The sequence below is a fragment of the Anomaloglossus baeobatrachus genome, chromosome 1, assembly GCF_048569485.1.
Source record: "Anomaloglossus baeobatrachus isolate aAnoBae1 chromosome 1, aAnoBae1.hap1, whole genome shotgun sequence".
Classification (NCBI taxonomy): domain Eukaryota; kingdom Metazoa; phylum Chordata; class Amphibia; order Anura; family Aromobatidae; genus Anomaloglossus; species Anomaloglossus baeobatrachus.
In genome coordinates this window covers 173,031,819-173,056,317 of record NC_134353.1, presented here as the reverse complement: position 1 = coordinate 173,056,317, position 24,499 = coordinate 173,031,819, and the positions used below count along the sequence as shown (strand labels likewise).

Here is a 24,499-nt window from a genome sequence, read left to right as displayed (position 1 = left end):
TGCTGCTGTGTGCGCTATAAACATACAGTGCAATCTACAGATCGCTTTAGGGATTAGGGACTACTTTTAATTTCAGCCCTTTTCAAAGCTGCATTACAGCCGTGTATAGCCATTGTTGCTAGGCAGGTCTGTGCCAACGCTGTGCAGGGGTTTATATAACAGCGTCTGGCTACGTCAGCTCAGGCAATTCCTTGGGGCATTGTTTCATTGGCAGGGACAGAAAGTGAGGCTTCCTTTGCTGACTAGCTAGCTACAGCACCTGTGCATTCTACACACCTGTCCATTTTTGCTACGCAATTTTAATTGCAAACAGTGCTGACACTTTTAGGGGCATACTAAAATTGTCAGGGATAGTCAGTGTTGGTTCTTCAGCTGTCAATAAAGGTAGACCACCTCTGCATTGTACACCATCTCTCCATTTTTGCTACGACATTTTAAGTGTCCAATTTGGTCACAAACAAAATGAGTGACAAAAGGACAGATGCTGGTGGAAAGGGGAACAGGCGTGTTGGAAAGGGAAAAAAAGTTTGTGCCCGTGGGGTAGGTGGTAAAGCTATAGCAACATCTGCTGAAGAAAGGCCATCTTCCATCAAAAGTAACATGTCTACTACTTTCCGTGGCCAATCTGATGTGCTCCCTTTTTTACGGAACCGAACAACTTTAAAAAAGGTAGATGATGCACCAAAAAAGAACATGCTTGAATGGATCTCAAGTGCTCCATTAAGTGGCCTCTCCTCCACCTCAACTTCAACATCCAAAAAACTCCAGTCCTCTGAGTTGTCACCCCAAACGCATTTGCTTTCTACCAGCTCTCAAGTCTCCACCCGCCCTGCAGAGTATGGGGTAACAGAGATGGGTGAGTCTGCAGAGCTGTTCAGTCACACTATAGCCTGGGAATCAGAGGTCTGCTCGCAAGCTACAGTGAGTACAGACCAGGAAATGATCTGCAGTGATGGCCAGAAGCTTTGTGAGTCAAGGCTGCTTTACACCAGACAATCTATCGTGCGATAGATCCCCGGGGTCACGGTTTTTGTGATGCACATCCGGCATCGCTGGCGATGCCGGCCTGTGTGACACCTCCTAGCGACGCAGTATCGCTCACAAATCGTGAGTCGTGTACTGCTCGCTAGGTTCCATAATATCGTTTAATTTAGTTGATCATCGTTTCCGTGGTAGCACACGCCGCTCCGTGTGACACCACGGGAACGATGAGAAGCTCACCTGCCTCCCGCGGCCGCCGTCGGCTCTATGTGGAAGGAAGGAGGTGGGCGGGATGTTTACATCCTGCTCATCTCCGCCCCTCCGCTTCTATTGGCCGGCGGCCATGTGACGTCGCTGTGACGCCAAACGTCCATCCCACTCCAGGAAGTGGACGTTCGCCGCCCACAGCGTGGTTGCACAAGAGGTAAGTATGTGTGACGGGGGTTACTGACTTTGTGCGACACGGGCAGCGATTTGCCCGTGACGCAAAAAGGACGGGGGCGGGTACGATCGATTGTCAAATCGCACAATCGGTCGTACCATGTAAAGCAGCCTTCAGATTCAGGCCCTGATGACCAAGTTTCTGAGCATAATGTAGACCCTCATTCCCAAACTGTAATTCCTCTTGGTGGAGACAATGAGGAACATACTGATGACGATGAGACTCAGATACCTGATTGGAATGACAACTTAACTATTCAGTCAGGGCAGGAAGAAGTTAGGTTGATGATGAGGTTGTAGATCCCACTTACTGTCAACCCAAAGTCAGGCACTCGAGGAGGTCAGCAGAGGCGATGGAGGAGGAAGCGACTGACGAGGTTAGCGTGCGCCTTCCTGGACACAGACGGAGTACTGGAAGCATGTCAATAACTGCATACTCAGCCACAACTCTGTCTCTGAGCACAAGTCGTGGTGGCTCTGCAGGTCGTATGGGCTCTAATACCTGCCTAGCCTGGTCCTTTTTTGACATTGCAAAGGATCTCCCAACAAATGTCATCTGTAAGATTTATCGCCAATCTGTAAGTAGAGGCCAAAAACTCACCAGTTTGACTACTTTGTCAATTTTCCATTGCCAGTGAAGGCCCAGGTGGGTGGAGCCAAGCGGGGTAATGTGTGCAGAGTCCCAGGTGGGTGGAGCCAAGTGGGGGTAATGTGTGCAGAGTCCCAGGTGGGTGGAGCCAAGCGGAGTAATGTGTGCCAAGTGCCAGGTGGGTGGAGCCAAGCGGGGTAATGTGTGCAGAGTGTCAGGTGGGCAGAGTCAAGCAAGGTAATGTGTGCAGTGTGACAGGAGTGTGGAGCCAAGCGGGGTAATGTGTGCAGAAAGCCAGGTGGGCGGAACCAAGCGGGTAATTTGTGCGGAGTGCCAGGTGGGTGAAGCCAAGCGGGGTAATGTGTGCAGAGTCCCAGGTGGGTGGAGCCAAGCAGGATAATGTGTACAGAGTGCCAGGTGGGCGGACCCAAGTGGAACCATGTGCGCGGAGTGCAGGTGGGTGGAGCCAAGCAGGGTAATGTGTTCAGAATCTCAGGTGGCTGGAGCCAAGAGGGGTAATGTGTGCAGAGTGCCAGGAGGGCAGAGCCGAGCGGGGCCATGTGTGCGGAGTACCAGGTGGGCGGAGCCAAGCAGGGTTATGTGTGCAGAGTCCCAGGTGGGCGGAATTAAGCGGGGTAATGTGTGCAGAGTCCAGGTTGGTGTAGCCAAGCAGGGTAATGTGTGCGGAGTGCAGGTGGGTAGTGCCAAGCGGGGTAATTTGTGCAGAGTCCCAGGTGATTGGAGCCAAGCGGGATAATGTGTGCAGAGTGCCAGGTGGGCTTAGCCAAGCGGGGCCATGTGTGCGGAGTGCCAGGTGGGCAAAGCCAAAAGGGGTAATGTGTGCAGAGTCCCAGGTGGGCGGAGCCAAGCGGAGTAAAGTGTGCAGAGTGCCAGGTGGGCGGAGCCAAGTGGGGTAATGTGTGCAGAGTGCAGGTGGGGGGAGCCAAGTGGGGTAATGTGTGCAGAGTCCCAGGTGGGCGGAGCCAAGTGGGGTAATGTGTGCAGAGTTCCAGATGGGGGGAGCCAAGTAAGGTAATGTGTGCAGAGTGCCAGGTGGACAGAGCCAAGCAGGGTAATGTGTGCAGAGTGCCAGGTGGGCGGAACCAAGCGGAGTAATGTGTGCAGAGTGCCAGGTGGGCGGGTGCCAATCGGGGTAATGTGTGCAGAGTGCCAGGTGGGCAGAGCCAAGCAGAGTTATGTGTGCAGAGTCCAGGTGGGCGTAATTAAGCGGGGTAATGTGTGCAGAGTCCCAGGTGATTGGAGCCAAGCGGGGTAATGTGAGCAGAGTGCAAGGTGGGTGGAGCCAAGCGGGGTAATGTGTGCTGAGTGCAGGTGGGTGGAGCCAAGCGGGGTAATGTGTGCAGAGTCCTAGGTGAGTGGAGCCAACGGGGTAATGTGTAACGAGTGCCAGGTGGACGGAGCCAAGCAAGGAAATGTGTGCAGAGTGCCAGGTGGTTGGAGCCAAGCGGCGTAATGTGTGCAGAGTGCAGGTGAGTGGAGCCAAGTGGGGTAATGTGTGCAGAGTGCCAGGTGGGTGGAGCAAAGCGGGGAAATGTGTGCAGAGTGCCAGGTGGGTGGAGCCAAGCGGGGTAATGTGTGCAGAGTGCCAGGTGGGCGGAACCAAGCAGAGAAATGTGTGAGGAGTGCAGGTGGGTGGAGCCAAGCAGGGTAATGTGTGCAGAGTGCCAGGTGAGCGGGTGCCAATCGGGGTAATGTGTGCAGAGTGCAAGGTGGGCAGAGCTAAGCAGGGTTATGTGTGCAGAGTCCTAGGTGGGCGGAATTAAGGGGGGTAATGTGTGCAGAGTGCCAGGTGGGTGGAGCCAAGTGGGTAATGTGTGCAGAGTCTATGTGGGTGGAGCCAAGCGGGGTAATGTGTGCGGAGTGAAGGTGATTGGAGACAAGCGGGGTAATGATGAAGAGTGCCAGGTGGGTGGAGCAAAGCAGAGTAATGTGTGCAGAGTGCAAGGCGGGTGGAGCCAAGCGGGGTAATGTGTGCTGAGCGCAGGTGGGTGGAGGCAAGCGGGGCAATGTGTGCAGAGTCCCAGGTGAGTGGAGCCAAGCGGGGTAATTTGTAACGAGTGCCAGGTGGACGGAGCCAAGCACGGTAATGTGTGCAGAGTGCCACGTGGGTGGACCCAAGCGGGGTAATGTGTGCAGAGTGCAAGGTGGGTGGAGCCAAGTGGGGTAATGTGTGCAGATTCCCAGGTGATTGCAGCCAAGCGGGGTAATGTGTGCAGAGTGCAAGGTGGGTGGAGCCAAGTGGGGTAATGTGTGTAGAGCGCAGGTGGGTGGAGCCAAGTGGGGTAATGTGTGCAGAGTCCCAGGTGAGTGGAGCCAAGTGGAGTAATGTGTGCAAAGTCTTAGGTGGGTGGAGCCAAGTGGGGTAATGTGTGCAGAGTGCCAGGTGGGCGGAGCAAGGCGGGGTAATGTGTGAATAGTGCCAGGTGGGCAGAAGCAAGCTGGGTAATGTGTGAGGAGTGCAGGTTAGGCAAGACAAGAGTGGTAATTTGTGCAGAGTGCTAGGTGGGTGGAGCCAAGCGGGGTAATGTGTGCAGAGTGCCAGGTGGACGGAGCCAAGCGGGGTAATATGTGCAGAGTGCCAGGTGGGTGGAGCCAAGCGGGGTAATGTGTGCGGACTGCAGGTGGGTGGAGCCAAGCGGGTTAATGTGTGCAGAGTGCCAGGTGGACGGAGCCAAGCGGGGTAATGTGTGCAGAGTGCCAGGTGGACGGAGCCAAGCGTGGTAATGTGTGCACAGTGCCAGGTGTTCAGAACCAAGCTGGATAATATGTGAGAAGTGCAGGTTAGGGGAGCCAAGCAGGGTAATTTGTGCAGAGTGCCAGGTGGGTGGAGCCAAGCTGGGTAATGTGTGCGGACTGCAGGTGGGTGGAGCCAAGCTGGGTAATGTGCGAGGAGTGCAAGTTAGAGGAGCCAAGAGGGGTAATTTGTGCAGAGTCCCAGGTGGGTGTAGCCAAGCGAGGTAATGTGTGCAGAGTGCCAGGTGGACAGAGCCAAGCGGGGTAATGTGTGCAGAGTGCCAGGTGAATGGAGCCAAGCAGGGTAATGTGTGCGGACTGCAGGTGGGTGAAGCCAAGCTGGGTAATGTGTGCAGAGTTCCAGGTGGGCGGAGCCAAGCGGGATAATGTGTGCAGAGTGCCAGGTGGGTGGAACCAAGCGGAGTAATGTGTGCAGAGTGCCAGGTGGGCGGGTGCCAAACGGGGTAATGTGTGCAGAGTGCCAGGTGGGCAGAGCCAAGCAGAGTTATGTGTGCAGAGTCCAGGTGGGCGTAATTAAGCGGGGTAATGTGTGCAGAGTCCCAGGTGATTGGAGCCAAGCGGGGTAATGTGTGCAGAGTGCAAGGTGGGTGGAGCCAAGCGGGGTAATGTGTGCTGAGTGCAGGTGGGTGGAGCCAAGCGGGGTAATGTGTGCAGAGTCCTAGGTGAGTGGAGCCAACGGGGTAATGTGTAACGAGTGCCAGGTGGACGGAGCCAAGCAAGGAAATGTGTGCAGAGTGCCAGGTGGTTGGAGCCAAGCGGCGTAATGTGTGCAGAGTGCAGGTGAGTGGAGCCAAGTGGGGTAATGTGTGCAGAGTGCCAGGTGGGTGGAGCAAAGCGGGGAAATGTGTGCAGAGTGCCAGGTGGGTGGAGCCAAGCGGGGTAATGTGTGCAGAGTGCCAGGTGGGCGGAACCAAGCAGAGAAATGTGTGAGGAGTGCAGGTGGGTGGAGCCAATCGGGGTAATGTGTGCAGAGTGCAAGGTGGGCAGAGCTAAGCAGGGTTATGTGTGCAGAGTCCTAGGTGGGCGGAATTAAGGGGGGTAATGTGTGCAGAGTGCCAGGTGGGTGGAGCCAAGTGGGGTAATGTGTGCAGAGTCTAGGTGGGTGGAGCCAAGCGGGGTAATGTGTGCGGAGTGAAGGTGATTGGAGAAAAGCGGGGTAATGTTGAAGAGTGCCAGGTGGGTGGAGCAAAGCAGAGTAATGTGTGCAGAGTGCAAGGCGGGTGGAGCCAAGCGGGGTAATGTGTGCTGAGCGTAGGTGGGTGGAGGCAAGCGGGGCAATGTGTGCAGAGTCCCAGGTGAGTGGAGCCAAGCGGGGTAATTTGTAACGAGTGCCAGGTGGACAGAGCCAAGCACGGTAATGTGTGCAGAGTGCCACGTGGGTGGACCCAAGCGGGGTAATGTGTGCAGAGTGCAAGGTGGGTGGAGCCAAGTGGGGTAATGTGTGCAGATTCCCAGGTGATTGCAGCCAAGCGGGGTAATGTGTGCAGAGTGCAAGGTGGGTGGAGCCAAGTGGGGTAATGTGTGTAGAGCGCAGGTGGGTGGAGCAAAGTGGGGTAATGTGTGCAGAGTCCCAGGTGAGTGGAGCCAAGCGGAGTAATGTGTGCAAAGTCTTAGGTGGGTGGAGCCAAGTGGGGTAATGTGTGCAGAGTGGAAGGTGGGCGGAGCAAGGCGGGGTAATGTGTGAATAGTGCCAGGTGGGCAGAAGCAAGCTGGGTAATGTGTGAGGAGTGCAGGTTAGGCAAGACAAGAGTGGTAATTTGTGCAGAGTGCTAGGTGGGTGGAGCCAAGCGGGGTAATGTGTGCAGAGTGCCAGGTGGACGGAGCCAAGCGGGGTAATATGTGCAGAGTGCCAGGTGGGTGGAGCCAAGCGGGGTAATGTGTGCGGACTGCAGGTGGGTGGAGCCAAGCGGGTTAATGTGTGCAGAGTGCCAGGTGGATGGAGCCAAGCGGGGTAATGTGTGCAGAGTGCCAGGTGGACGGAGCCAAGCGGGGTAATGTGTGCACAGTGCCAGGTGTTCAGAACCAAGCTGGATAATATGTGAGAAGTGCAGGTTAGGGGAGCCAAGCAGGGTAATTTGTGCAGAGTGCCAGGTGGGTGGAGCCAAGCTGGGTAATGTGTGCGGACTGCAGGTGGGTGGAGCCAAGCTGGGTAATGTGTGAGGAGTGCAAGTTAGAGGAGCCAAGAGGGGTAATTTGTGCAGAGTCCCAGGTGGGTGTAGCCAAGCGAGGTAATGTGTGCAGAGTGCCAGGTGGACAGAGCCAAGCGGGGTAATGTGTGCAGAGTGCCAGGTGAATGGAGCCAAGCGGGGTAATGTGTGCGGACTGCAGGTGGGTGAAGCCAAGCTGGGTAATGTGTGCAGAGTTCCAGGTGGGCGGAGCCAAGCGGGATAATGTGTGCAGAGTGCCAGGTAGACGGAGCCAAGCGGGGTAATGTGTGCAGAGTGCAAGTTGGGTGGAGCCAAGTGGGGTAATGTGTGTGGAGCGCAGGTGGGTGGAGCCAAGTGGGGTAATGTGTGCAGAGTGCCAGGTGGGCGGAGCAAGGTGGGGTAATGTGTGAATAGTGCCAGGTGGGCAGAACCAAGCTGGGTAATGTGTGAGGAGTGCAGGTTAGGCAAGACAAGAGTGGTAATTTGTGCAGAGTGCTAGGTGGGTGGAGCCAAGCGGGGTAATTTGTGCAGAGTGCCAGGTGGACGGAGCCAAGCGGGGTAATATGTGCAGAGTGCCAGGTGGGTGGAGCCAAGCGGGGTAATGTGTGCGGACTGCAGGTGGGTGGAGCCAAGCGGGGTAATGTGTGCAGAGTGCCAGGTGGACGGAGCCAAGCGGGGTAATGTGTGCAGAGTGCCAGGTGGACGGAGCCAAGCGGGGTAATGTGTGCAGAGTGCCAGGTGGATGGAGCCAAGCGGGGTAATGTGTGCAGAGTGCCAGCTGGACGGAGTCAAGCGGGGTAATGTGTGAAGAGTGCCAGGTGGGCAGAACCAAGCTGGGTAATGTGTGAGGAGTGCAGGTTAGGCAAGACAAGAGTGGTAATTTGTGCAGAGTGCTAGGTGGGTGGAGCCAAGCGGGGTAATGTGTGCAGAGTGCCAGGTGGACGGAGCCAAGCGGGGTAATGTGTGCAGAGTGCCAGGTGGACGGAGCCAAGCGGGGTAATGTGTGCAGAGTGCCAGGTGGACGGAGCCAAGCGGGGTAATGTGTGCAGAGTGCCAGGTGGGTGGAGCCAAGCGGGGTAATGTGTGCGGACTGCAGGTGGGTGGAGCCAAGCGGGGTAATGTGTGCGGCCTGCAGGTGGGTGGAGCCATGCTGGGTAATGTGTGCAGAGTGCCAGGTGGGCGGAGCCAAGCGGGGTAATGTGTGCAGAGTGCCAGGTGGACGGAGCCAAGCGGGGTAATGTGTGCAGAGTGCCAGGGGAAGGAGCCAAGCGGGGTAATGTGTGCAGAGTGCCAGGTGGGTGGAGCCAAGCGAGGTAATGTGTGCGGCCTGCAGGTGGGTGGAGCCATGCTGGGTAATGTGTGCAGAGTGCCAGGTGGGCAGATCCAAGCGGGGTAATGTGTGCAGAGTGCCAGGTGGACGGAGCCAAGCGGGGTAATGTGTGCAGAGTGCCAGGTGGGCAGAACCAAGCTGGATAATTTGTGAGGAGTGCAGGTTGGGGGAGCCAAGCAGGGTAATTTGTGCAGAGTGCCAGGTGGGTGGAGCCAAGCGGGGTAATGTGTGCAGACTGCAGGTGGGTGGAGCCAAGCTGGGTAATGTGTGAGGAGTGCAGGTTAGGGGAGCCAAGTGGGGTAATTTGTGCAGAGTCCCAGGTGGGTGTAGCCAAGCGAGGTAATGTGTGCAGAGTGCCAGGTGGACAGAGCCAAGCGGGGTAATGTGTGCAGAGTGCCAGGTGGGTGGAGCCAAGCGGGGTAATGTGTGCGGACAGCAAGCTGTGTAATGTGTGCAGAGTTCCAGATGGGCGGAGCCAAACGGGATAATGTGTGCAGAGTGCCAGGTGGACGGAGCCAAGTGGGGTAATGTGTGCAGAGTGCCAGGTGGGCAGAACCAAGCTGGCTAATATGTGAGGAGTGCAGGTAAGGGGAGCCAAGCTGGGTAATTTGTGCAGAGTGCCAGGTGGGTGGAGCAAAGCGGGGTAATGTGTGCGGACTGCAGGTGTGTGGAGCCAAGCTGGGTAATGTGTGCAGAGTCCCAGGTGGGTGGAGCCAAGCGAGGTAACGTGTGCAGAGTGCAAGGTGGGTGGAGCCAAGCAGGGCCATGTGTTCGGAGTGCAAGGTGGATGGAGCCAAGCGGGGTAATGTGTGCACAGTGCCAGGTGTTCAGAACCAAGCTGGATAATATGTGAGGAGTGCAGGTTAGGGGAGACAAGCTGGGTAATTTGTGCAGAGTGCCAGGTGGGTGGAGCCAAGCTGGGTAATGTGTGCGGACTGCAGGTGGGTGGAGCCAAGCAGGGTAATGTGTGAGGAGTGCAGGTTAGGGGAGCCAAGTGGGGTAATTTGTGCTGAGTCCAAGGTGGGTGTAGCCAAGCGAGGTAATGTGTGCAGAGTGCCAGGTGGACAGAGCCAAGCGGGGTAATGTGTGCAGAGTGCCAGGTAAATGGAGCCAAGCGGGGTAATGTGTGCAGAGTTCCAGGTGGGCGGAGCCAAGCGGGATAATGTGTGCAGAGTGCCAGGTGGACGGAGCCAAGCGGGGTAATGTGTGCAGAGTGCAAGGTGGGTGGAGCCAAGTGGGGTAATGTGTGTGGAGCGCAGGTGGGTGGAGCCAAGTGGGGTAATGTGTGCAGAGTCCCAGGTGAGTGGAGCCAAGCGGAGTAATGTTTGCAAAGTCTTAGGTGGGTGGAGCCAAGAGGGGTAATGTGTGCTGAGTGCCAGGTGGGTGGAGCCAAGTGGGGTAATCTGTGCAGAGTGCCAGGTGGGCGGAACCAAGTGGCATAATGTGTGAAGAGTGCCAGGTGGGCAGAACCAAGCAGGGTAATGTGTGAGGAGTGCAGGTTAGGCAAGACAAGAGTGGTAATTTGTGCTGAGTGCTAGGTGGGTGGAGCCAAGCGGGGTAATGTGTGCAGAGTGCCAGGTGGACGGAGCGAAGCGGGGTAATATGTGCAGAGTGCCAGGTGGGTGGAGCCAAGCGGGGTAATGTGTGCGGACTGCAGGTGGGTGGAGCCAAGCGGGGTAATGTGTGCAGAGTGCCAGGTGGACGAAGCCAAGCGGGGAAATGTGTGCAGAGTGCCAGGTGGACGGAGCCAAGCGGGGTAATGTGTGAAGAGTGCCAGGTGGGCAGAACCAAGCTGGGCAATGTGTGAGGAGTGCAGGTTAGGCAAGACAAGAGTGGTAATTTGTGCAGAGTGCTAGGTGGGTGGAGCCAAGCGGGGTAATGTGTGCAGAGTGCCAGGTGGACGGAGCCAAGCGGGGTAATGTGTGCAGAGTGCCAGGTGGGTGGAGCCAAGCGGGGTAATGTGTGCGGCCTGCAGGTGGGTGGAGCCATGCTGGGTAATGTGTGCAGAGTGCCAGGTGGGCGGAGCCAAGCGGGGTAATGTGTGCAGAGTGCCAGGTGGACGGAGCCAAGCGGGGTAATGTGTGCACAGTGCCAGGTGGGTAGACCCAAGCTGGATAATTTCTGAGGAGTGCAGGTTGGGGGAGCCAAGCAGGGTAATTTGTGCAGAGTGCCAGGTGGGTGGAGCCAAGCAGGGTAATGTGTGCGGACTGCAGGTGGGTGGAGCCAAGCTGGGTAATGTGTGAGGAGTGCAGGTTAGGGGAGCCAAGTGGGGTAATTTGTGCAGAGTCCCAGGTGGGTGTAGCCAAGCGAGGTAATGTGTGCAGAGTGCCAGGTGGACAGAGCCAAGCGGGGTAATGTGTGCAGAGTGCCAGGTGGGTGGAGCCAAGCGGGGTAATGTGTGCGGACTGCAGGTGGGTGAAGCCAAGCTGGGTAATGTGTGCAGAGTTCCAGGTGGGCGGAGCCAAGCGGGATAATGTGTGCAGAGTGCCAGGTGGACGGAGCCAAGCGGGGTAATGTGTGAAGAGTGCCAGGTGGGTAGAACCAAGCTGGTTAATATGTGAGGAGTGCAGGTTAGGCAAGACAAGAGTGGTAATTTGTGCAGAGTGCTAGGTGGGTGGAGCCAAGCGGGGTAATGTGTGCGGACTGCAGGTGGGTGGAGCCAAGCTGGGTAATGTGTGCAGACTCCAAGGTGGGTGGAGCCAAGCGAGGTAATGTGTGCAGAGTGCCAGGTGGACGGAGCCAAGCGGGGTAATGTGTGCGGACTGCAGGTGTGTGGAGCCAAGCTGGGTAATGTGTGCAGAGTCCCAGGTGGGTGGAGCCAAGCGAGGTAATGTGTGCAGAGTGCAAGGTGGGTGGAGCCAAGCAAGGCCATATGTTCGGAGTGCCAGGTTGACGGAGCCAAGCGGGGTAATGTGTGCACAGTACCAGGTGTTCAGAACCAAGCTGGATAATATGTGAGGAGTGCAGGTTAGGGGAGACAAGCTGGGTAATTTGTGCAGAGTGCCAGGTGGGTGGAGCCAAGCTGGGTAATGTGTGCGGACTGCAGGTGGGTGGAGCCAAGCTGGGTAATGTGTGAGGAGTGCAGGTTAGGGGAGCCAAGTGGGGTAATTTGTGCTGAGTCCCAGGTGGGTGTAGCCAAGCGAGGTAATGTGTGCAGAGTGCCAGGTGGACAGAGCCAAGCGGGGTAATGTGTGCAGAGTGCCAGGTAAATGGAGCCAAGCGGGGTAATGTGTGCGGACTGCAGGTGGGTGAAGCCAAGCTGGGTAATGTGTGCAGAGTTCCAGGTGGGCGGAGCCAAGTGGGATAATGTGTGCAGAGTGCCAGGTGGACGGAGCCAAGCGGGGTAATGTGTGCAGAGTGCAAGGTGGGTGGAACCAAGTGGGGTAATGTGTGTGGAGCGCAGGTGGGTGGAGCCAAGTGGGGTAATGTGTGCAGAGTCCCAGGTGAGTGGAGCCAAGCGGAGTAATGTGTACAAAGTCTTAGGTGGGTGGAGCCAAGAGGGGTAATGTGTGCTGAGTGCCAGGTGGGTGGAGCCAAGTGGGGTAATCTGTGCAGAGTGCCAGGTGGGCGGAACCAAGCGGGGTAATGTGTGAAGAGTGCCAGGTGGGCAGAACCAAGCAGGGTAATGTGTGAGGAGTGCAGGTAAGGCAAGACAAGAGTGGTAATTTGTGCTGAGTGCTAGGTGGGTGGAGCCAAGCGGGGTAATGTGTGCAGAGTGCCAGGTGGACGGAGAGAAGCGGGGTAATATGTGCAGAGTGCCAGGTGGGTGGAGCCAAGCGGGGTAATGTGTGTAGAGTGCCAGGTGGACGGAGCCAAACGGGGTTATGTGTGCACAGTGCCAGGTGGGCAGAACCAAGCTGGATAATTTCTGAGGAGTGCAGGTTGGGAGAGCCAAGCAGGGTAATTTGTGCAGAGTGCAGAGTGCCAGGTGGGTGGAGCCAAGCGGGGTAATGTGTGCGGACTGCAGGTGTGTGGAGCCAAGCTGGGTAATGTGTGAGGAGTGCAGGTTAGGGGAGCCAAGTGGGGTAATTTGTGCAGAGTCCCAGGTGGGTGTAGCCAAGCGAGGTAATGTGTGCAGAGTGCCAGGTGGACAGAGCCAAGCGGGGTAATGTGTGCAGAGTGCCAGGTGGGTGGAGCCAAGCGGGGTAATGTGTGCGGACTGCAGGTGGGTGAAGCCAAGCTGGGTAATGTGTGCAGAGTTTCAGGTGGGCGGAGCCAAGCGGGATAATGTGTGCAGAGTGCCAGGTGGACGGAGCCAAGCGGGCTAATGTGTGCAGAGTGCCAGGTGGACGGAGCCAAGCGGGGTAATGTGTGAAGAGTGCCAGGTGGGTAGAACCAAGCTGGTTAATATGTGAGGAGTGCAGGTTAGGCAAGACAAGCCAAGTGGGGTAATTTGTGCAGAGTCCCAGGTGGGTGTAGCCAAGCGAGGTAATGTGTGCAGAGTGCCAGGTGGACGGAGCCAAGCTGGGTAATATGTGCAGAGTGCCAGGTGGGTGGAGCCAAGCGGGGTAATGTGTGCAGACTGCAGGTGGGTGGAGCCAAGCGGGGTAATGTGTGCAGAGTGCCAGGTGGACAGAGCCAAGCGGGGTAATGTGTGCAGAGTGCCAGGTGGATGGAGCCAAGCGGGGTAATGTGTGCAGAGTTCCAGGTGGGTGGAGCCAAGCGGGGTAATGTGTGCGGACTGCAGGTGGGTGGAGCCAAGCGAGGTAATGTGTGCAGAGTGCCAGGTGGGCGGAGCCAAGCGGGGTAATGTGTGCGGACTGCAGGTGGGTGGAGCCAAGCGGGGTAATGTGTGCAGAGTGCCAGGTGGACGGAGCCAAGCGGTGTAATGTGTGCAGAGTGCCAGGTGGACGGAGCCAAGTGGGGTAATGTGTGAAGAGTGCCAGGTGGGCAGAACCAAGCTGGGTAATGTGTGAGGAGTGCAGGTTAGGCAAGACAAGAGTGGTAATTTGTGCAGAGTGCTAGGTGGGTGGAGCCAAGCGGGGTATTGTGTGCAGAGTTCCAGGTGGACGGAGCCAAGCGGGGTAATGTGTGCAGAGTGCCAGGTGGACGGAGCCAAGCGGGGTAATGTGTGCAGAGTGCCAGGTGGACGGAGCCAAGCGGGGTAATGTTTGCAGAGTGCCAGGTGGGTGGAGCCAAGCGGGGTAATGTGTGCGGCCTGCAGGTGGGTGGAGCCATGCTAGGTAATGTGTGCAGAGTGCCAGGTGGGTGGAGCCAAGCGGGGTAATGTGTGCAGAGTGCCAGGTGGACGGAGCCAAGCGGGGTAATGTGTGCACAGTGCCAGGTGGGCAGAACCAAGCTGGATAATTTGTGAGGAGTGCAGGTTGGGGGAGCCAAGCAGGGTAATTTGTGCAGAGTGCCAGGTGGGTGGAGCCAAGCGGGGTAATGTGTGCGGACTGCAGGTGGGTGGAGGCAAGCTTGGTAATGTGTGAGGAGTGCAGGTTAGGGGAGCCAAGTAGGGTAATTTGTGCAGAGTCCCAGGTGGGTGTAGCCAAGCGAGGTAATGTGTGCAGAGTGCCAGGTGGGCAGATCCAAGCGGGGTAATGTGTGCAGAGTGCCAGGTGGACGGAGCCAAGCGGGGTAATGTGTGCAGAGTGCCAGGTGGGCAGAACCAAGCTGGATAATTTGTGAGGAGTGCAGGTTGGGGGAGCCAAGCAGGGTAATTTGTGCAGAGTGCCAGGTGGGTGGAGCCAAGCGGGGTAATGTGTGCAGACTGCAGGTGGGTGGAGCCAAGCTGGGTAATGTGTGAGGAGTGCAGGTTAGGGGAGCCAAGTGGGGTAATTTGTGCAGAGTCCCAGGTGGGTGTAGCCAAGCGAGGTAATGTGTGCAGAGTGCCAGGTGGACAGAGCCAAGCGGGGTAATGTGTGCAGAGTGCCAGGTGGGTGGAGCCAAGCGGGGTAATGTGTGCGGACAGCAAGCTGTGTAATGTGTGCAGAGTTCCAGGTGGGCGGAGCCAAACGGGATAATGTGTGCAGAGTGCCAGGTGGACGGAGCCAAGTGGGGTAATGTGTGCAGAGTGCCAGGTGGGCAGAACCAAGCTGGCTAATATGTGAGGAGTGCAGGTAAGGGGAGCCAAGCTGGGTAATTTGTGCAGAGTGCCAGGTGGGTGGAGCAAAGCGGGGTAATGTGTGCGGACTGCAGGTGTGTGGAGCCAAGCTGGGTAATGTGTGCAGAGTCCCAGGTGGGTGGAGCCAAGCGAGGTAATGTGTGCAGAGTGCAAGGTGGGTGGAGCCAAGCAGGGCCATGTGTTCGGAGTGCAAGGTGGATGGAGCCAAGCGGGGTAATGTGTGCACAGTGCCAGGTGTTCAGAACCAAGCTGGATAATATGTGAGGAGTGCAGGTTAGGGGAGACAAGCTGGGTAATTTGTGCAGAGTGCCAGGTGGGTGGAGCCAAGCTGGGTAATGTGTGCGGACTGCAGGTGGGTGGAGCCAAGCAGGGTAATGTGTGAGGAGTGCAGGTTAGGGGAGCCAAGTGGGGTAATTTGTGCTGAGTCCAAGGTGGGTGTAGCCAAGCGAGGTAATGTGTGCAGAGTGCCAGGTGGACAGAGCCAAGCGGGGTAATGTGTGCAGAGTGCCAGGTAAATGGAGCCAAGCGGGGTAATGTGTGCAGAGTTCCAGGTGGGCGGAGCCAAGCGGGATAATGTGTGCAGAGTGCCAGGTGGACGGAGCCAAGCGGGGTAATGTGTGCAGAGTGCAAGGTGGGTGGAGCCAAGTGGGGTAATGTGTGTGGAGCGCAGGTGGGTGGATCCAAGTGGGGTAATGTGTGCAGAGTCCCAGGTGAGTGGAGCCAAGCGGAGTAATGTTTGCAAAGTCTTAGGTGGGTGGAGCCAAGAGGGGTAATGTGTGCTGAGTGCCAGGTGGGTGGAGCCAAGTGGGGTAATCTGTGCAGAGTGCCAGGTGGGCGGAACCAAGCGGCATAATGTGTGAAGAGTGCCAGGTGGGCAGAACCAAGCAGGGTAATGTGTGAGGAGTGCAGGTTAGGCAAGACAAGAGTGGTAATTTGTGCTGAGTGCTAGGTGGGTGGAGCCAAGCGGGGTAATGTGTGCAGAGTGCCAGGTGGACGGAGCGAAGCGGGGTAATATGTGCAGAGTGCCAGGTGGGTGGAGCCAAGCGGGGTAATGTGTGCGGACTGCAGGTGGGTGGAGCCAAGCGGGGTAATGTGTGCAGAGTGCCAGGTGGACGAAGCCAAGCGGGGAAATGTGTGCAGAGTGCCAGGTGGACGGAGCCAAGCGGGGTAATGTGTGAAGAGTGCCAGGTGGGCAGAACCAAGCTGGGCAATGTGTGAGGAGTGCAGGTTAGGCAAGACAAGAGTGGTAATTTGTGCAGAGTGCTAGGTGGGTGGAGCCAAGCGGGGTAATGTGTGCAGAGTGCCAGGTGGACGGAGCCAAGCGGGGTAATGTATGCAGAGTGCCAGGTGGACGGAGCCAAGCTGGGTAATGTGTGCAGAGTGCCAGGTGGACGGAGCCAAACGGGGTAATGTGTGCAGAGTGCCAGGTGGGTGGAGCCAAGCGGGGTAATGTGTGCGGCCTGCAGGTGGGTGGAGCCATGCTGGGTAATGTGTGCAGAGTGCCAGGTGGGCGGAGCCAAGCGGGGTAATGTGTGCAGAGTGCCAGGTGGACGGAGCCAAGCGGGGTAATGTGTGCACAGTGCCAGGTGGGTAGAACCAAGCTGGATAATTTCTGAGGAGTGCAGGTTGGGGGAGCCAAGCAGGGTAATTTGTGCAGAGTGCCAGGTGGGTGGAGCCAAGCGGGGTAATTTGTGCAGAGTCCCAGGTGGGTGTAGCCAAGCGAGGTAATGTGTGCAGAGTGCCAGGTGGGCAGATCCAAGCGGGGTAATGTGTGCAGAGTGCCAGGTGGACGGAGCCAAGCGGGGTAATGTGTGCAGAGTGCCAGGTGGGCAGAACCAAGCTGGATAATTTGTGAGGAGTGCAGGTTGGGGGAGCCAAGCAGGGTAATTTGTGCAGAGTGCCAGGTGGGTGGAGCCAAGCGGGGTAATGTGTGCAGACTGCAGGTGGGTGGAGCCAAGCTGGGTAATGTGTGAGGAGTGCAGGTTAGGGGAGCCAAGTGGGGTAATTTGTGCAGAGTCCCAGGTGGGTGTAGCCAAGCGAGGTAATGTGTGCAGAGTGCCAGGTGGACAGAGCCAAGCGGGGTAATGTGTGCAGAGTGCCAGGTGGGTGGAGCCAAGCGGGGTAATGTGTGCGGACAGCAAGCTGTGTAATGTGTGCAGTGTTCCAGGTGGGCGGAGCCAAACGGGATAATGTGTGCAGAGTGCCAGGTGGACGGAGCCAAGTGGGGTAATGTGTGCAGAGTGCCAGGTGGGCAGAACCAAGCTGGCTAATATGTGAGGAGTGCAGGTAAGGGGAGCCAAGCTGGGTAATTTGTGCAGAGTGCCAGGTGGGTGGAGCAAAGCGGGGTAATGTGTGCGGACTGCAGGTGTGTGGAGCCAAGCTGGGTAATGTGTGCAGAGTCCCAGGTGGGTGGAGCCAAGCGAGGTAATGTGTGCAGAGTGCAAGGTGGGTGGAGCCAAGCAGGGCCATGTGTTCGGAGTGCAAGGTGGATGGAGCCAAGCGGGGTAATGTGTGCACAGTGCCAGGTGTTCAGAACCAAGCTGGATAATATGTGAGGAGTGCAGGTTAGGGGAGACAAGCTGGGTAATTTGTGCAGAGTGCCAGGTGGGTGGAGCCAAGCTGGGTAATGTGTGCGGACTGCAGGTGGGTGGAGCCAAGCAGGGTAATGTGTGAGGAGTGCAGGTTAGGGGAGCCAAGTGGGGTAATTTGTGCTGAGTCCAAGGTGGGTGTAGCCAAGCGAGGTAATGTGTGCAGAGTGCCAGGTGGACAGAGCCAAGCGGGGTAATGTGTGCAGAGTGCCAGGTAAATGGAGCCAAGCGGGGTAATGTGTGCAGAGTTCCAGGTGGGCGGAGCCAAGCGGGATAATGTGTGCAGAGTGCCAGGTGGACGGAGCCAAGCGGGGTAATGTGTGCAGAGTGCAAGGTGGGTGGAGCCAAGTGGGGTAATGTGTGTGGAGCGCAGGTGGGTGGATCCAAGTGGGGTAATGTGTGCAGAGTCCCAGGTGAGTGGAGCCAAGCGGAGTAATGTTTGCAAAGTCTTAGGTGGGTGGAGCCAAGAGGGGTAATGTGTGCTGAGTGCCAGGTGGGTGGAGCCAAGTGGGGTAATCTGTGCAGAGTGCCAGGTGGGCGGAACCAAGCGGCATAATGTGTGAAGAGTGCCAGGTGGGCAGAACCAAGCAGGGTAATGTGTGAGGAGTGCAGGTTAGGCAAGACAAGAGTGGTAATTTGTGCTGAGTGCTAGGTGGGTGGAGCCAAGCGGGGTAATGTGTGCAGAGTGCCAGGTGGACGGAGCGAAGCGGGGTAATATGTGCAGAGTGCCAGGTGGGTGGAGCCAAGCGGGGTAATGTGTGCGGACTGCAGGTGGGTGGAGCCAAGCGGGGTAATGTGTGCAGAGTGCCAGGTGGACGAAGCCAAGCGGGGAAATGTGTGCAGAGTGCCAGGTGGACGGAGCCAAGCGGGGTAATGTGTGAAGAGTGCCAGGTGGGCAGAACCAAGCTGGGCAATGTGTGAGGAGTGCAGGTTAGGCAAGACAAGAGTGGTAATTTGTGCAGAGTGCTAGGTGGGTGGAGCCAAGCGGGGTAATGTGTGCAGAGTGCCAGGTGGACGGAGCCAAGCGGGGTAATGTGTGCAGAGTGCCAGGTGGACGGAGCCAAGCTGGGTAATGTGTGCAGAGTGCCAGGTGGACGGAGCCAAACGGGGTAATGTGTGCAGAGTGCCAGGTGGGTGGAGCCAAGCGGGGTAATGTGTGCGGCCTGCAGGTGGGTGGAGCCATGCTGGGTAATGTGTGCAGAGTGCCAGGTGGGCGGAGCCAAGCGGGGTAATGTGTGCAGAGTGCCAGGTGGACGGAGCCAAGCGGGGTAATGTGTGCACAGTGCCAGGTGGGTAGAACCAAGCTGGATAATTTCTGAGGAGTGCAGGTTGGGGGAGCCAAGCAGGGTAATTTGTGCAGAGTGCCAGGTGGGTGGAGCCAAGCGGGGTAATGTGTGCGGACTGCAGGTGGGTGGAGCCAAGCTGGGTAATGTGTGAGGAGTGCAGGTTAGGGGAGCCAAGTGGGGTAATTTGTGCAGAGTCCCAGGTGGGTGTAGCCAAGCGAGGTAATGTGTGCAGAGTGCCAGGTGGACAGAGCCAAGCGGGGTAATGTGTGCAGAGTGCCAGGTGGGTGGAGCCAAGCGGGGTAATGTGTGCGGACTGCAGGTGGGTGAAGCCAAGCTGGGTAATGTGTGCAGAGTTCCAGGTGGGCGGAGCCAAGCGGGATAATGTGTGCAGAGTGCCAGGTGGACGGAGCCAAGCGGGGTAATGTGTGAAGAGTGCCAGGTGGGTAGAACCAAGCTGGTTAATATGTGAGGAGTGCAGGTTAGGCAAGACAAGAGTGGTAATTTGTGCAGAGTGCTAGGTGGGTGGAGCCAAGCGGGGTAATGTGTGCGGACTGCAGGTGGGTGGAGCCAAGCTGGGTAATGTGTGCAGACTCCAAGGTGGGTGGAGCCAAGCGAGGTAATGTGTGCAGAGTGCCAGGTGGACGGAGCCAAGCGGGGTAATGTGTGCGGACTGCAGGTGGGTGAAGCCAAGCTGGGTAATGTGTGCAGAGTTCCAGGTGGGCGGAGCCAAGCGGGATAATGTGTGCAGAGTGCCAGGTGGACGGAGCCAAGCGGGGTAATGTGTGAAGAGTGCCAGGTGGGTAGAACCAAGCTGGTTAATATGTGAGGAGTGCAGGTTAGGCAAGACAAGAGTGGTAATTTGTGCAGAGTGCTAGGTGGGTGGAGCCAAGCGGGGTAATGTGTGCGGACTGCAGGTGTGTGGAGCCAAGCTGGGTAATGTGTGCAGAGTCCCAGGTGGGTGGAGCCAAGCGAGGTAATGTGTGCAGAGTGCAAGGTGGGTGGAGCCAAGCAAGGCCATATGTTCGGAGTGCCAGGTTGACGGAGCCAAGCGGGGTAATGTGTGCACAGTACCAGGTGTTCAGAACCAAGCTGGATAATATGTGAGGAGTGCAGGTTAGGGGAGACAAGCTGGGTAATTTGTGCAGAGTGCCAGGTGGGTGGAGCCAAGCTGGGTAATGTGTGCGGACTGCAGGTGGGTGGAGCCAAGCTGGGTAATGTGTGAGGAGTGCAGGTTAGGGGAGCCAAGTGGGGTAATTTGTGCTGAGTCCCAGGTGGGTGTAGCCAAGCGAGGTAATGTGTGCAGAGTGCCAGGTGGACAGAGCCAAGCGGGGTAATGTGTGCAGAGTGCCAGGTAAATGGAGCCAAGCGGGGTAATGTGTGCGGACTGCAGGTGGGTGAAGCCAAGCTGGGTAATGTGTGCAGAGTTCCAGGTGGGCGGAGCCAAGTGGGATAATGTGTGCAGAGTGCCAGGTGGACGGAGCCAAGCGGGGTAATGTGTGCAGAGTGCAAGGTGGGTGGAACCAAGTGGGGTAATGTGTGTGGAGCGCAGGTGGGTGGAGCCAAGTGGGGTAATGTGTGCAGAGTCCCAGGTGAGTGGAGCCAAGCGGAGTAATGTGTACAAAGTCTTAGGTGGGTGGAGCCAAGAGGGGTAATGTGTGCTGAGTGCCAGGTGGGTGGAGCCAAGTGGGGTAATCTGTGCAGAGTGCCAGGTGGGCGGAACCAAGCGAGGTAATGTGTGAAGAGTGCCAGGTGGGCAGAACCAAGCAGGGTAATGTGTGAGGAGTGCAGGTAAGGCAAGACAAGAGTGGTAATTTGTGCTGAGTGCTAGGTGGGTGGAGCCAAGCGGGGTAATGTGTGCAGAGTGCCAGGTGGACGGAGAGAAGCGGGGTAATATGTGCAGAGTGCCAGGTGGGTGGAGCCAAGCGGGGTAATGTGTGTAGAGTGCCAGGTGGACGGAGCCAAACGGGGTTATGTGTGCACAGTGCCAGGTGGGCAGAACCAAGCTGGATAATTTCTGAGGAGTGCAGGTTGGGAGAGCCAAGCAGGGTAATTTGTGCAGAGTGCAGAGTGCCAGGTGGGTGGAGCCAAGCGGGGTAATGTGTGCGGACTGCAGGTGTGTGGAGCCAAGCTGGGTAATGTGTGAGGAGTGCAGGTTAGGGGAGCCAAGTGGGGTAATTTGTGCAGAGTCCCAGGTGGGTGTAGCCAAGCGAGGTAATGTGTGCAGAGTGCCAGGTGGACAGAGCCAAGCGGGGTAATGTGTGCAGAGTGCCAGGTGGGTGGAGCCAAGCGGGGTAATGTGTGCGGACTGCAGGTGGGTGAAGCCAAGCTGGGTAATGTGTGCAGAGTTCCAGGTGGGCGGAGCCAAGCGGGATAATGTGTGCAGAGTGCCAGGTGGACGGAGCCAAGCGGGCTAATGTGTGCAGAGTGCCAGGTGGACGGAGCCAAGCGGGGTAATGTGTGAAGAGTGCCAGGTGGGTAGAACCAAGCTGGTTAATATGTGAGGAGTGCAGGTTAGGCAAGACAAGCCAAGTGGGGTAATTTGTGCAGAGTCCCAGGTGGGTGTAGCCAAGCGAGGTAATGTGTGCAGAGTGCCAGGTGGACGGAGCCAAGCTGGGTAATATGTGCAGAGTGCCAGGTGGGTGGAGCCAAGCGGGGTAATGTGTGCAGACTGCAGGTGGGTGGAGCCAAGCGGGGTAATGTGTGCAGAGTGCCAGGTGGACAGAGCCAAGCGGGGTAATGTGTGCAGAGTGCCAGGTGGATGGAGCCAAGCGGGGTAATGTGTGCAGAGTTCCAGGTGGGTGGAGCCAAGCGGGGTAATGTGTGCGGACTGCAGGTGGGTGGAGCCAAGCGAGGTAATGTGTGCAGAGTGCCAGGTGGGCGGAGCCAAGCGGGGTAATGTGTGCGGACTGCAGGTGGGTGGAGCCAAGCGGGGAAATGTGTGCAGAGTGCCAGGTGGACGGAGCCAAGCGGTGTAATGTGTGCAGAGTGCCAGGTGGACGGAGCCAAGTGGGGTAATGTGTGAAGAGTGCCAGGTGGGCAGAACCAAGCTGGGTAATGTGTGAGGAGTGCAGGTTAGGCAAGACAAGAGTGGTAATTTGTGCAGAGTGCTAGGTGGGTGGAGCCAAGCGGGGTATTGTGTGCAGAGTTCCAGGTGGACGGAGCCAAGCGGGGTAATGTGTGCAGAGTGCCAGGTGGACGGAGCCAAGCGGGGTAATGTGTGCAGAGTGCCAGGTGGACGGAGCCAAGCGGGGTAATGTTTGCAGAGTGCCAGGTGGGTGGAGCCAAGCGGGGTAATGTGTGCGGCCTGCAGGTGGGTGGAGCCATGCTAGGTAATGTGTGCAGAGTGCCAGGTGGGTGGAGCCAAGCGGGGTAATGTGTGCAGAGTGCCAGGTGGACGGAGCCAAGCGGGGTAATGTGTGCACAGTGCCAGGTGGGCAGAACCAAGCTGGATAATTTGTGAGGAGTGCAGGTTGGGGGAGCCAAGCAGGGTAATTTGTGCAGAGTGCCAGGTGGGTGGAGCCAAGCGGGGTAATGTGTGCGGACTGCAGGTGGGTGGAGGCAAGCTTGGTAATGTGTGAGGAGTGCAGGTTAGGGGAGCCAAGTAGGGTAATTTGTGCAGAGTCCCAGGTGGGTGTAGCCAAGCGAGGTAATGTGTGCAGAGTGCCAGGTGGACAGAGCCAAGCGGGGTAATGTGTGTGGACTGCAGGTGTGTGGAGCCAAGCTGGGTAATGTGTGCAGAGTCCCAGGTGGGTGGAGCCAAGCGAGGAAATGTGTGCAGAGTGCAAGGTGGGTGGAGCCAAGCGGGGCCATGTGTTTTGAGTGCCAGGTGGGCGGAACCAAGCGGGGTAATGTGTGCAGAGTGCAAGGTGGGTGGAGCCAAGTGGGGCCATGTGTTCGGAGTGCCAGGTGGGCAGAACCAAGCTGAATAATATGTGAGGAGTGCAGGTTAAGGGAGCCAAGCAGGGTAATTTGTGCAGAGTGCCAGGTGGGTGGAGCCAAGCGGGGTAATGTGTGCACACTGCAGGTGGGTGGAGCCAAGCTGGGTAATGTGTGCAGAGTCCCAGGTGGGTGGAGCCAAATGAGGTAATGTGTACAGAGTGCCAGGTGGGTAAGCCAAGCGGGGCCATGTGTGCAGAGTGCCAGGTGGGCAGAGCCAAGCGGGGTAATGTGTGCATAGTGCCAGGTGGGCGGAGCCAAGCGGGGCAATGTGTGAAGAGTGCCAGGTGGGCAGAGCCAAGCAGGGTTATGAGTGCAGAGTCCCAGGTGGGCGGAATTAGGCGGGGTAATGTGTGCAATGTGCCAGGTGGGTGTTGCCAAGCAGGGTAATGTGTGTAGAGTCCAGGTGGGTGGAGCCAAGCGGGGTAATTTGTCCGGAGTGCAGGTGGGTGGTGCCAAGCGGGGAAATTTGTGCGGAGTGTAGGTGGGTGGTGCCAAGTGGAGTAATGTGTGCAGAGTCCCAAGTGATTGCAGCCAAGCGGGGTAATGTGTGAAGAGTGCCAGGTGGGTAGGTGGGTGGAGCCAAGCGGGGTAATGTGTGCAGAGTGCAAAGTGGGCGGAGCCAAGCGTGTTAATGTGAACAAAGTCTTAGGTGGGTGGAGCCAAGCGGGGAATTGTGTGCAGAGTGCCAGGTGGGTGGAGCCAAGCGGGGAAATGTGTGCAGAGTGCCAAGTGGGTGGAGCCAAACGGGGTAATGTGTGCAGAGTGCCAGGTGGGCGGAACCAAGCAGAGAAATGTGTGAGGAGTGCAGGTGGGTGGAGCCAAGCAGGGTAATGTGTGCAGAGTGCCAGGTGGGCGGGTGTCAATCGGGGTAATGTGTGGAGAGTGCAAGGTGGGCAGAGCTAAGCAGGGTTATTTGTGTGCAGAGTGCCAGGTGGGTGGAGCCAAGCGGGGTAATGTGTGCAGAGTCCAGGTGGGTGGAGCCAAGCGGGGTAATGTGTGCGGATTGAAGGTGAGTGGTGCCAAGCGGGGTAATGAGTGCAGAGTCCCAGGTGATTGGAGACAAGCGGGGTAATGTGCGAAGAGTGCCAGGTGGGTGGAGTCAAGCAGAGTAATGTGTGCAAAGTCCAAGGTGAGTGGAGCCAAGCGTGGTAATGTGTAACGAGTGCCAGGTGGACGGAGCCAAGCACGGTAACGTGTGCAGAGTGCCACGTGGGTGGACCCAAGCGGGGTAATGTGTGCAGAGTCCAGGTGGGTGGAGCCAAGTGGGGTAATGTGTGCAGAGTGCAGGTGGGCGGTGCCAAGCGGGGAAATGTGTGCAGAATCCCAGGTGATTGCCGCCAAGCGGGGTAATGTGTGCAGAGTGTAAGGTGGGTGGAGCCAAGTGGGGTAATGTGTGCGGAGCGCAGGTGGGTGGAGCCAAGTGGGGTAATGTGTGCAGAGTCTAGGGTGAGTGAAGCCAAGCGAAGTAATGTGTGCAAAGTCTTAGGTGGGTGGAGCCAAGAGGGGTTATGTGTGCAGAGTGCCAGGTTGGTGGAGCCAAGTGGGGTAATGTGTGCAGAGTGCCAGGTGGGCGGAGCCAAGCGGGGAAATGTGTGCAGAGTGCCAGGTGGGTGGAGCCAGGTGGGGTAATGTGTGCGGAGCGCAGGTGGGTGGAGTCAAGAGGGGTAATGTGTGCAGAGTCTAAGGTGAGTGAAGCCAAGCGAAGTAATGTGTGCAAAGTCTTAGGTGGGTGGAGCCAAGAGGGGTTATGTGTGCAGAGTGCCAGGTTGGTGGAGCCAAGTGGGGTAATGTGTGCAGAGTGCCAGGTGGGCGGAGCCAAGTGGGGTAATGTGTGCGGACTGCAGGTGGGTGGAGCCAAGCGGGGTAATGTGTGCAGAGTGCCAGGTGGACGGAGCCAAGCGGGGTAATGTGTGCAGAGTGCCAGGTGGGTGGAGCCAAGTGGGGTAATGTGTGCAGAGTGCCAGGTGGGCGGAGCCAAGCGGGCTAATGTGTGCAGAGTGCCAGGTGGACGGAGCCAAGCGGGGTAATGTGTGAAGAGTGCCAGGTGGGTAGAACCAAGCTGGTTAATATGTGAGGAGTGCAGGTTAGGCAAGACAAGAGTGGTAAATTGTGCAGAGTGCAAGGTGGGTGGAGCCAAGCGGGGTAATGTGTGCGGACTGCAGGTGGGTGGAGCCAAGCTGGGTAATGTGTGCAGACTCCAAGGTGGGTGGAGCCAAGCGAGGTAATGTGTGCAGAGTGCCAGGTGGACGGAGCCAAGCGGGGTAATATGTGCAGAGTGCCAGGTGGGTGGAGCCAAGCGGGGTAATGTGTGCGGACTGCAGGTGGGTGGAGCCAAGCGGGGCAATGTGTGCAGAGT

General features: G+C 57.5%; 1 protein-coding gene across 1 annotated transcript in view; it reads left to right on the top strand.

Moving 5' to 3' along the window:
* Nucleotides 1-24,499, top strand: part of GALNTL6 (polypeptide N-acetylgalactosaminyltransferase like 6) — a 2,628,190-nt gene that overhangs the window by 2,585,249 nt on the left and 18,442 nt on the right. The window lies entirely within an intron of this gene.